Source organism: Callionymus lyra, unplaced genomic scaffold, assembly GCF_982586985.1.
Source record: "Callionymus lyra unplaced genomic scaffold, fCalLyr1.hap1.1 HAP1_SCAFFOLD_224, whole genome shotgun sequence".
In the NCBI taxonomy this organism is placed as follows: domain Eukaryota; kingdom Metazoa; phylum Chordata; class Actinopteri; order Syngnathiformes; family Callionymidae; genus Callionymus; species Callionymus lyra.
Window position 1 is genome coordinate 12,501 of NW_028258661.1, and position 12,500 is coordinate 25,000.

General features: G+C 60.7%; 1 non-coding gene across 1 annotated transcript; it reads right to left on the reverse strand.

Annotated features, from left to right (window-relative positions):
• Positions 1 to 8,063: 8,063 nt before the first annotated feature.
• Positions 8,064 to 8,182, reverse strand: LOC148058000 (5S ribosomal RNA). Its single transcript, XR_015710255.1, has one exon. It is a non-coding gene; the product is annotated as a 5S ribosomal RNA (ribosomal RNA).
• Between the last annotated feature and the right edge of the window lie 4,318 nt (positions 8,183 to 12,500).

Below are 12,500 nucleotides of genomic sequence, written 5' to 3' on the forward strand. Positions count from 1 at the left end.
AGACCACTTTTTGAAGAGCAGTCACACTCGGAAAAAATTTCTTTCGTCAGGCAAAAGAACCAGAGTTCTCCGCGGCCATCCACTCCAACCTTGTCCGACTTTGAGGCACCAGGCTCGGCCACCCTCCGAGCCTTTTCCTTCCCTCTCCTGTTATGGTGCCTCCCTATTAACCTCTAGGTGGTTGCGCTCGTGACATCAAAAAGACCACTTTTTGAGGAGCAGTCACACTCGGAAAAAATTTCTTTCGTCAGGCAAAAGAACCAGAGTTCTCCGCGGCCATCCACTCCAACCTTGTCCGACTTTGAGGCACCAGGCTCGGCCACCCTCCGAGCCTTTTCCTTCCCTCTCCTGTTATGGTGCCTCCCTATTAACCTCTAGGTGGTTGCGCTCGTGACATCAAAAAGACCACTTTTTGCAGAGCAGTCACACTCGGAAAAAATTTCTTTCGTCAGGCAAAAGAACCAGAGTTCTCCGCGGCCATCCACTCCAACCTTGTCCGACTTTGAGGCACCAGGCTCGGCCACCCTCCGAGCCTTTTCCTTCCCTCTCCTGTTATGGTGCCTCCCTATTAACCTCTAGGTGGTTGCGCTCGTGACATCAAAAAGACCACTTTTTGAGGAGCAGTCACACTCGGAAAAAATTTCTTTCGTCAGGCAAAAGAACCAGAGTTCTCCGCGGCCATCCACTCCAACCTTGTCCGACTTTGAGGCACCAGGCTCGGCCACCCTCCGAGCCTTTTCACTCCCTCTCCTGTTATGGTGCCTCCCTATTAACCTCTAGGTGGTTGCGCTCGTGACATCAAAAAGACCACTTTTTGCAGAGCAGTCACACTCGGAAAAAATTTCTTTCGTCAGGCAAAAGAACCAGAGTTTTCAGCGGTCATCCACTCCAACCTTGTCCGATTTTGAGGCACCAGGCTCGGCCACCCTCCGAGCCTTTTCCTTCCCTCTCCTGTTATGGTGCCTCCCTATTAACCTCTAGGTGGTTGCGCTCGTGACATCAAAAAGACCACTTTTTGCAGAGCAGTCACACTCGGAAAAAATTTCTTTCGTCAGGCAAAAGAACCAGAGTTTTCAGCGGCCATCCACTCCAACCTTGTCCGATTTTGAGGCACCAGGCTCGGCCACCCTCCGAGCCTTTTCACTCCCTCTCCTGTTATGGTGCCTCCCTATTAACCTCTAGGTGGTTGCGCTCGTGACATCAAAAAGACCACTTTTTGCAGAGCAGTCACACTCGGAAAAAATTTCTTTCGTCTGGCAAAAGAACCAGAGTGTTCAGCGGTCATCCACTCCAACCTTGTCCGATTTTGAGGCACCAGGCTCGGCCACCCTCCGAGCCTTTTCACTCCCTCTCCTGTTATGGTGCCTCCCTATTAACCTCTAGGTGGTTGCGCTCGTGACATCAAAAAGACCACTTTTTGAGGAGCAGTCACACTCGGAAAAAATTTCTTTCGTCAGGCAAAAGAACCAGAGTTTTCAGCGGCCATCCACTCCAACCTTGTCCGACTTTGAGGCACCAGGCTCGGCCACCCTCCGAGGCTTTTCACTCCCTCTCCTGTTATGGTGCCTCCCTATTAACCTCTAGGTGGTTGCGCTCGTGACATCAAAAAGACCACTTTTTGCAGAGCAGTCACACTCGGAAAAAAATTTCTTTCGTCAGGCAAAAGAACCAGAGTTTTCAGCGGTCATCCACTCCAACCTTGTCCGATTTTGAGGCACCAGGCTCGGCCACCCTCCGAGCCTTTTCACTCCCTCTCCTGTTATGGTGCCTCCCTATTAACCTCTAGGTGGTTGCGCTCGTGACATCAAAAAGACCACTTTTTGCAGAGCAGTCACACTCGGAAAAAATTTCTTTCGTCTGGCAAAAGAACCAGAGTTTTCAGCGGTCATCCACTCCAACCTTGTCCGATTTTGAGGCACCAGGCTCGGCCACCGTCCGAGCCTTTTCACTCCCTCTCCTGTTATGGTGCCTCCCTATTAACCTCTAGGTGGTTGCGCTCGTGACATCAAAAAGACCACTTTTTGCAGAGCAGTCACACTCGGGAAAAATTTATTTCGTCTGGCAAAAGAACCAGAGTTTTCAGCGGTCATCCACTCCAACCTTGTCCGATTTTGAGGCACCAGGCTCGGCCACCCTCCGAGCCTTTTCACTCCCTCTCCTGTTATGGTGCCTCCCTATTAACCTCTAGGTGGTTGCGCTCGTGACATCAAAAAGACCACTTTTTGCAGAGCAGTCACACTCGGGAAAAATTTCTTTCGTCTGGCAAAAGAACCAGAGTTTTCAGCGGTCATCCACTCCAACCTTGTCCGATTTTGAGGCACCAGGCTCGGCCACCCTCCGAGCCTTTTCACTCCCTCTCCTGTTATGGTGCCTCCCTATTAACCTCTAGGTGGTTGCGCTCGTGACATCAAAAAGACCACTTTTTTCAGAGCAGTCACACTCGGGAAAAATTTCTTTCGTCTGGCAAAAGAACCAGAGTTTTCAGCGGTCATCCACTCCAACCTTGTCCGACGTTGAGGCACCGATGTCGGCCAAGTTCTGAGCGTTCCACCGCCGAATGCCACTGGTCCTCAACACAGCGGACTTCCAATCCAACCTTGTCCGACTTTGAGGCACCGAAGTCGGCCTCAGCCCGAGCCTTCCCCCGCCGACCTCACTGGAGCCCGCCATCCAGGGACCGGCGGAGGTCGCCCGCATGACCGCGGCAAAGTGTCTCAAAGTCGGGCACGACCGCTCGAGTCACCCGCCAACCCGGTCCGGGGCACCTCCAGGGACCGGCGGAGGTCGCCCGCATGACCGCGGCAAAGTGTCTCAAAGTCGGGCATGACCGCTTGAGTCACCCGCCAACCCGGTCCGGGGCACCTCCAGGGACCGGCGGAGGACGCCCGCATGACCGCGACAAAGTGTCTCAAAGTCGGGCACGACCGCTCGAGTCACCCGCCAACCCGGTCCGGGGCACCTCCAGGGACCGGCGGAGGACGCCCGCATGACCGCGACAAAGTGTCTCAAAGTCGGGCACGACCGCTCGAGTCACCCGCCAACCCGGTCCGGGGCACCTCCAGGGACCGGCGGAGGACGCCCGCATGACCGCGACAAAGTGTCTCAAAGTCGGGCATGACCGCTCGAGTCACCCGCCAACCCGGTCCGGGGCACCTCCAGGGACCGGCGGAGGACGCCCGCATGACCGCGACAAAGTGTCTCAAAGTCGGGCATGACCGCTCGAGTCACCCGCCAACCCGGTCCGGGGCACCTCCAGGGACCGGCGGAGGACGCCCGCATGCCCGCGACAAAGTGTCTCAAAGTCGGGCACGACCGCTCGAGTCACCCGCCAACCCGGTCCGGGGCACCTCCAGGGACCGGCGGAGGACGCCCGCATGACCGCGACAAAGTGTCTCAAAGTCGGGCACGACCGTTCGAGTCACCCGCCAACCCGGTCCGGGGCACCTCCGGGGACCGGCGGAGGTCGCTCGCATGACCGCGACAAAGTGTCTCAAAGTCGGGCACGACCGCTCGAGTCACCCGCCAACCCGGTCCGGGGCACCTCCAGGGACCGGCGGAGGATGCCCGCATGACCGCGACAAAGTGTCTCAAAGTCGGGCACGACCGCTCGAGTCACCCGCCAACCCGGTCCGGGGCACCTCCAGGGACCGGCGGAGGACGCCCGCATGACCGCGACAAAGTGTCTCAAAGTCGGGCATGACCGTTCGAGTCACCCGCCAACCCGGTCCGGGGCACCTCCAGGGACCGGCGGAGGAGGCCCGCATGACCGCGACAAAGTGTCTCAAAGTCGGGCATGACCGCTCGAGTCACCCGCCAACCCGGTCCGGGGCACCTCCGGGGACCGGCGGAGGACGCCCGCATGACCGCGACAAAGTGTCTCAAAGTCGGGCACGACCGCTCGAGTCACCCGCCAACCCGGTCCGGGGCACCTCCAGGGACCGGCGGAGGACGCCCGCATGACCGCGACAAAGTGTCTCAAAGTCGGGCACGACCGCTCGAGTCACCCGCCAACCCGGTCCGGGGCACCTCCAGGGACCGGCGGAGGACGCCCGCATGACCGCGACAAAGTGTCTCAAAGTCGGGCATGACCGCTCGAGTCACCCGCCAACCCGGTCCGGGGCACCTCCGGGGACCGGCGGAGGACGCCCGCATGACCGCGACAAAGTGTCTCAAAGTCGGGCACGACCGCTCGAGTCACCCGCCAACCCGGTCCGGGGCACCTCCGGGGAGCAGTGGAGGTCGCTCGCATGACCGCGACAAAGTGTCTCAAAGTCGGGCACGACCGCTCGAGTCACCCGCCATCCCGGTCCGGAGCTCAACACTTTGTCGTTTTTTCCACTCCCTCCCCATTAACCTCTAGGTGGTTGCGCTCGTGACATCAAAAAGACCACTTTTTGCAGAGCAGTCACACTCGGAAAAAATTCGTTTCGTCTGGCAAAAGAACCAGAGTTCTCAGCGGGCTTCCAGTCCAACCTTGTCCGATTTTGAGGCACCAGGCTCGGCCACAGTCCGAGCCCATTCACTCCCTCCCCTGTTGTACTCGCTCCCTATTAACCTCTAGGTGGTTGCGCTCGTGACATCAAAAAGACCACTTTTTGAGGAGCAGTCACACTTAGGAAAAATTCGTTTGCGCTCACACCATCCCTCCCCATTAACCTCTAGGTGGTTGCGCTCGTGACATCAAAAAGACCACTTTTTGAGGAGCAGTCACACTTAGGAAAAATCCGTTTGCGCTCACACCATCCCTCCCCATTAACCTCTAGGTGGTTGCGCTCGTGACATCAAAAAGACCACTTTTTGAGGAGCAGTCACACTTAGGAAAAATTCGTTTGCGCTCACACCATCCCTCCCCATTAACCTCTAGGTGGTTGCGCTCGTGACATCAAAAAGACCACTTTTTGAGGAGCAGTCAGACACCGAGGTTTTCTGGATTTATGTCCGTTTTCCTGGTTCTCTGACTCGGGCACCTTGTGACCGACATCCCCCCCTTCCCTGGTTCTATTTTGCCGATACTTTGGTGAGTTTTCTACCCGCAAACCAAGCCCCCCAAGCCCGCCGCCTGGTGGGGGAGCATGCCGCCTGGCCCGGTTCTATTTTAGGTCACTTTGGTGAGTTTTCTACCCGCAAACCAAGCCCCCCAAGCCCGCCGCCTGGTGGGGGAAGAGGCCCCCTGGTCCCGGTTCTATTTTAGGACACTTTGGTGAGTTTTCTACCCGCAAACCAAGCCCCCCAAGCCCGCCGCCTGGTGGGGGAAGATGCCCCCTGGTCCCGGTTCTATTTTAGGACACTTTGGTGAGTTTTCTACCCGCAAACCAAGCCCCCCAAGCCCGCCGCCTGGTGGGGGAACATGCCCCCTGGTCCCGGTTCTATTTTAGGACACTTTGGTGAGTTTTCTACCCGCAAACCAAGCCCCCCAAGCCCGCCGCCTGGTGGGGGAACATGCCGCCTAGCCCGGTTCTATTTTAGGTCACTTTGGTGAGTTTTCTACCCGCAAACCAAGCCCCCCAAGCCCGCCGCCTGGTGGGGGAAGAGGCCCCCTGGTCCCGGTTCTATTTTAGGACACTTTGGTGAGTTTTCTACCCGCAAACCAAGCCCCCCAAGCCCGCCGCCTGGTGGGGGAACATGCCCCCTGGTCCTGGTTCTATTTTAGGACACTTTGGTGAGTTTTCTACCCGCAAACCAAGCCCCCCAAGCCCGCCGCCTGGTGGGGGAACATGCCCCCTGGTCCTGGTTCTATTTTAGGACACTTTGGTGAGTTTTCTACCCGGAAACCAAGCCCCCCAAGCCCGCCACCTGGTGGGGGAAGAGGCCCCCTGGTCCCGGTTCTATTTTAGGACACTTTGGTGAGTTTTCTACCCACACTGCAGGTCCCCAAATGCCGCCATCTGGTGGGGGAACATGCCGCCTGCACCGGTTCTATTTTAAGTCACTTTGGTGAGTTTTCTGCCCACACTACGGGTCCCCAAATGCCGCCATCTGGTGGGGGAACATGCCGCCTGCACCGGTTCTATTTTAAGTCACTTTGGTGAGTTTTCTGCCCACACTACGGGTCCCCAAATGCCGCCATCTGCTGGGGGAACATGCCGCCTGCACCGGTTCTATTTTAAGTCACTTTGGTGAGTTTTCTGCCCACACTACGGGTCCCCAAATGCCGCCATCTGGTGGGGGAACATGCCGCCTGCACCGGTTCTATTTTAAGTCACTTTGGTGAGTTTTCTGCCCACACTACGGCTCCCCAAATGCCGCCATCTGGTGGGGGAACATGCCGCCTGCACCGGTTCTATTTTAAGTCACTTTGGTGAGTTTTCTACCCACACTACGGGTCCCCAAATGCCGCCATCTGGTGGGGGAACATGCCGCCTGCACCGGTTCTATTTTAAGTCACTTTGGTGAGTTTTCTACCCACACTACGGGTCCCCAAATGCCGCCATCTGGTGGGGGAACATGCCGCCTGCACCGGTTCTATTTTAAGTCACTTTGGTGAGTTTTCTGCCCACACTACGGGTCCCCAAATGCCGCCATCTGGTGGGGGAACATGCCGCCTGCACCGGTTCTATTTTAAGTCACTTTGGTGAGTTTTCTGCCCACACTACGGGTCCCCAAATGCCGCCACCTGGTGGGGGAACTGCCGCCTAGTCCCGGTTCTATTTTAGGTCACTTTTCTCACTTTCTGACCCACAAATAATGCCCCAAATGCCGCCGCCTGGTGGGGGGAACTGCCGCCTAGTCCCGGTTCTATTTTAGGTCACTTTTCTCACTTTCTGACCCACAAATAATGCCCCAAATGCCGCCGCCTGGTGGGGGGAACTGCCGCCTAGTCCCGGTTCTATTTTAGGTCACTTTTCTCACTTTCTGACCCACAAATAATGCCCCAAATGCCGCCGCCTGGTGGGGGGAACTGCCGCCTAGTCCCGGTTCTATTTTAGGTCACTTTTCTCACTTTCTTACCCACAAATAATGCCCCAAATGCCGCCGCCTGGTGGGGGGAACTGCCGCCTAGTCCCGGTTCTATTTTAGGTCACTTTTCTCACTTTCTGACCCACAAATAATGCCCCAAATGCCGCCGCCTGGTGGGGGGAACTGCCGCCTAGTCCCGGTTCTATTTTAGGTCACTTTTCTCACTTTCTGACCCACAAATAATGCCCCAAATGCCGCCGCCTGGTGGGGGGAACTGCCGCCTAGTCCCGGTTCTATTTTAGGTCACTTTTCTCACTTTCTTACCCACAAATAATGCCCCAAATGCCGCCGCCTGGTGGGGGGAACTGCCGCCTAGTCCCGGTTCTATTTTAGGTCACTTTTCTCACTTTCTTACCCACAAATAATGCCCCAAATGCCGCCGCCTGGTGGGGGGAACTGCCGCCTAGTCCCGGTTCTATTTTAGGTCACTTTTCTCACTTTCTGACCCACAAATAATGCCCCAAATGCCGCCGCCTGGTGGGGGGAACTGCCGCCTAGTCCCGGTTCTATTTTAGGTCACTTTTCTCACTTTCTGACCCACAAATAATGCCCCAAATGCCGCCGCCTGGTGGGGGGAACTGCCGCCTAGTCCCGGTTCTATTTTAGGTCACTTTTCTCACTTTCTGACCCACAAATAATGCCCCAAATGCCGCCGCCTGGTGGGGGGAACTGCCGCCTAGTCCCGGTTCTATTTTAGGTCACTTTTGTCACTTTCTTACCCACAAATAATGCCCCAAATGCCGCCGCCTGGTGGGGGGAACTGCCGCCTAGTCCCGGTTCTATTTTAGGTCACTTTTCTCACTTTCTTACCCACAAATAATGCCCCAAATGCCGCCGCCTGGTGGGGGGAACTGCCGCCTAGTCCCGGTTCTATTTTAGGTCACTTTTCTCACTTTCTGACCCACAAATAATGCCCCAAATGCCGCCGCCTGGTGGGGGGAACGGCCGCCTAGTCCCGGTTCTATTTTAGGTCACTTTTCTCACTTTCTTACCCACAAATAATGCCCCAAATGCCGCCGCCTGGTGGGGGGAACTGCCGCCTAGTCCCGGTTCTATTTTAGGTCACTTTTCTCACTTTTCTACCCACAAATAATGGCAAAAAAAAATGCTTACAGCACCCAGTATTCCCAGGCGGTCTCCCATCCAAGTACTAACTGGGCCCGACCCTGCTTGGCTTCCGAGATCAGACGAGATCGGGCTCATTCAGGGTGGTGTGGCCGTAAGCGAGGGAAGCGCTTGTGAAATGCCCCAAAGTGTTGAAAATGTTCCCCAGGCCCCTGGTTCCCCATCCCCGCAGGAGGAGGCTCCCCAGGCCCCCTGGTTCCCCATCCCCGCAGGAGGAGGCTCCCCAGGCCCCCTGGTGCAGGAGGAGGCTCCCCAGGCCCCTGGTTCCCCATCCCCGCAGGAGGAGGCTCCCCAGGCCCCCTGGTTCCCCATCCCCGCAGGAGGAGGCTCCCCAGGCCCCATGGTTCCCCATCACCGCAGGAGGAGGCTCCCCAGGCCCCTGGTTCCCCATCCCCGCAGGAGGAGGCTCCCCAGGCCCCCTGGTTCCCCATCCCCGCAGGAGGAGGCTCCCCAGGCCCCATGGTTCCCCATCACCGCAGGAGGAGGCTCCCCAGGCCCCCTGGTTCCCCATCCCCGCAGGAGGAGGCTCCCCAGGCCCCCTGGTGCAGGAGGAGGCTCCCCAGGCCCCCTGGTTCCCCATCCCCGCAGGAGGAGGCTCCCCAGGCCCCCTGGTTCTCCATGCCCGCAGGAGGAGGCTCCCCAGGCCCCTGGTTCCCCATGACCGCAGGAGGAGGCTCCCCAGGCCCCCTGGTTCTCCATCCCCGCAGGAGGAGGCTCCCCAGGCCCCCTGGTTCTCCATGCCCGCAGGAGGAGGCTCCCCAGGCCCCCATGTTCTCCATGCCCGCAGGAGGAGGCTCCCCAGGCCCCTTGGTTCTCCATCCCCGCAGGAGGAGGCTCCCCAGGCCCCTGGTTCTCCATCCCCGCAGGAGGAGGCTCCCCAGGCGCCCTGGTTCTCCATCCCCGCAGGAGGAGGCTCCCCAGGCCCCCTGGTTCTCCATCCCCGCAGGAGGAGGCTCCCCAGGCCCCATGGTTCCCCATCACCGCAGGAGGAGGCTCCCCAGGCCCCCTGGTTCCCCATCCCCGCAGGAGGAGGCTCCCCAGGCCCCCTGGTTCTCCATCCCCGCAGGAGGAGGCTCCCCAGGCCCCCATGTTCTCCATGCCCGCAGGAGGAGGCTCCCCAGGCCCCTTGGTTCTCCATCCCCGCAGTAGGAGGCTCCCCAGGCCCCCTGGTTCTCCATCCCCGCAGGAGGAGGCTCCCCAGGCCCCCTGGTTCTCCATCCCCGCAGGAGGAGGCTCCCCAGGCCCCTGGTTCTCCATCCCCGCAGTAGGAGGCTCCCCAGGCCCCCTGGTTCTCCATCCCCGCAGGAGGAGGCTCCCCAGGCCCCCTGGTTCTCCATCCCCGCAGGAGGAGGCTCCCCAGGCCCCTGGTTCTCCATGCCCGCAGGAGGAGGCTCCCCAGGCCCCCTGGTTCTCCATGACCGCAGGAGGAGGCTCCCCAGGCCCCCTGGTTCTCCATCCCCGCAGGAGGAGGCTCCCCAGGCCCCCTGGTTCCCCATCCCCGCAGGAGGAGGCTCCCCAGGCCCCCTGGTTCTCCATGCCCGCAGGAGGAGGCTCCCCAGGCCCCCTGGTTCCCCATCCCCGCAGGAGGAGGCTCCCCAGGCCCCTGGTTCTCCATCACCGCAGGAGGAGGCTCCCCAGGCCCCCTGGTTCCCCATCCCCGCAGGAGGAGGCTCCCCAGGCCCCCTGGTTCTCCATTCCCGCAGGAGGAGGCCCCCCAGGCCCCTGGTTCCCCATCCCCGCAGGAGGAGGCTCCCCAGGCCCCCTGGTTCCCCATCCCCGCAGGAGGAGGCTCCCCAGGCCCCTGGTTCTCCATCACCGCAGGAGGAGGCTCCCCAGGCCCCCTGGTTCCCCATCCCCGCAGGAGGAGGCTCCCCAGGCCCCCTGGTTCTCCATCCCCGCAGGAGGAGGCCCCCCAGGCCCCTGGTTCCCCATCCCCGCAGGAGGAGGCTCCCCAGGCCCCCTGGTTCTCCATGCCCGCAGGAGGAGGCTCCCCAGGCCCCCTGGTTCTCCATGCCCGCAGGAGGAGGCTCCCCAGGCCCCCTGGTTCCCCATCCCCGCAGGAGGAGGCTCCCCAGGCCCCCTGGTGCAGGAGGAGGCTCCCCAGGCCCCCTGGTTCCCCATCCCCGCAGGAGGAGGCTCCCCAGGCCCCCTGGTTCTCCATGCCCGCAGGAGGAGGCTCCCCAGGCCCCTGGTTCCCCATGACCGCAGGAGGAGGCTCCCCAGGCCCCCTGGTTCTCCATCCCCGCAGGAGGAGGCTCCCCAGGCCCCCTGGTTCTCCATGCCCGCAGGAGGAGGCTCCCCAGGCCCCCTGGTTCTCCATGCCCGCAGGAGGAGGCTCCCCAGGCCCCCTGGTTCTCCATCCCCGCAGGAGGAGGCTCCCCAGGCCCCCATGTTCTCCATGCCCGCAGGAGGAGGCTCCCCAGGCCCCTTGGTTCTCCATCCCCGCAGGAGGAGGCTCCCCAGGCCCCTGGTTCTCCATCCCCGCAGGAGGAGGCTCCCCAGGCGCCCTGGTTCTCCATCCCCGCAGGAGGAGGCTCCCCAGGCCCCCTGGTTCTCCATGCCCGCAGGAGGAGGCTCCCCAGGCCCCCTGGTTCTCCATCCCCGCAGGAGGAGGCTCCCCAGGCCCCCTGGTTCCCCATCCCCGCAGGAGGAGGCTCCCCAGGCCCCCTGGTTCTCCATGCCCGCAGGAGGAGGCTCCCCAGGCCCCCTGGTTCTCCATCCCCGCAGGAGGAGGCTCCCCAGGCCCCTGGTTCTCCATCCCCGCAGTAGGAGGCTCCCCAGGCCCCCTGGTTCTCCATCCCCGCAGGAGGAGGCTCCCCAGGCCCCCTGGTTCTCCATCCCCGCAGGAGGAGGCTCCCCAGGCCCCCTGGTTCTCCATCCCCGCAGGAGGAGGCTCCCCAGGCCCCTGGTTCTCCATGCCCGCAGGAGGAGGCTCCCCAGGCCCCCATGTTCTCCATGCCCGCAAGAGGAGGCTCCCCAGGCCCCTTGGTTCTCCATCCCCGCAGGAGGAGGCTCCCCAGGCCCCTGGTTCCCCATCCCCGCAGGAGGAGGCTCCCCAGGCCCCCTGGTTCTCCATGCCCGCAGGAGGAGGCTCCCCAGGCCCCCTGGTTCTCCATGCCCGCAGGAGGAGGCTCCCCAGGCCCCCTGGTTCTCCATCCCCGCAGGAGGAGGCTCCCCAGGCCCCTGGTTCTCCATGCCCGCAGGAGGAGGCTCCCCAGGCCCCCTGGTTCTCCATGACCGCAGGAGGAGGCTCCCCAGGCCCCCTGGTTCCCCATCCCCGCAGGAGGAGGCTCCCCAGGCCCCCTGGTTCTCCATGCCCGCAGGAGGAGGCTCCCCAGGCTCCTGGTTGGGAGAGGGGGAAAAAGACCAAAGTGTTTAAAAATGCCCCAAAGTGTTGAAAATGTTCCCCAGGCCCCTGGTTCCCCATCCCCGCAGGAGGAGGCTCCCCAGGCCCCCTGGTTGGGAGAGGGGGAAAAAGACCAAAGTGTTTAAAAATGCCCCAAAGTGTTGAAAATGTTCCCCAGGCCCCCTGGTTCTCCATCCCCGCAGGAGGAGGCTCCCCAGGCCCCCTGGTTCTCCATCCCCGCAGGAGGAGGCTCCCCAGGCCCCTGGTTCTCCATGCCCGCAGGAGGAGGCTCCCCAGGCCCCCTGGTTGGGAGAGGGGGAAAAAGACCAAAGTGTTTAAAAATGCCCCAAAGTGTTGAAAATGTTCCCCAGGCCCCTGGTTCCCCATCCCCGCAGGAGGAGGCTCCCCAGGCCCCCTGGTTGGGAGAGGGGGAAAAAGAGCAAAGTGTTTAAAAATGCCCCAAAGTGTTGAAAATGTTCCCCAGGCCCCTGGTTCCCCATCCCCGCAGGAGGAGGCTCCCCAGGCCCCCTGGTTGGGAGAGGGGGAAAAAGAGCAAAGTGTTTAAAAATGCCCCAAAGTGTTGAAAATGTTCCCCAGGCCCCTGGTTCCCCATCCCCGCAGGAGGAGGCTCCCCAGGCCCCCTGGTTGGGAGAGGGGGAAAAAGACCAAAGTGTTTAAAAATGCCCCAAAGTGTTGAAAATGTTCCCCAGGCCCCTGGTTCCCCATCCCCGCAGGAGGAGGCTCCCCAGGCCCCCTGGTTGGGAGAGGGGGAAAAAGACCAAAGTGTTTAAAAATGCCCCAAAGTGTTGAAAATGTTCCCCGGCCTCCTGGTTCCCCATCCCCGCAGGAGGAGGCTCCCCAGGCCCCCTGGTTGGGAGAGGGGGAAAAAGAGCAAAGTGTTTAAAAATGCCCCAAAGTGTTGAAAATGTTCCCCAGGCCCCTGGTTCCCCATCCCCGCAGGAGGAGGCTCCCCAGGCCCCCTGGTTGGGAGAGGGGGAAAAAGACCAAAGTGTTTAAAAATGCCCCAAAGTGTTGAAAATGTTCCCCAGGCCCCTGGTTCCCCATCCCCGCA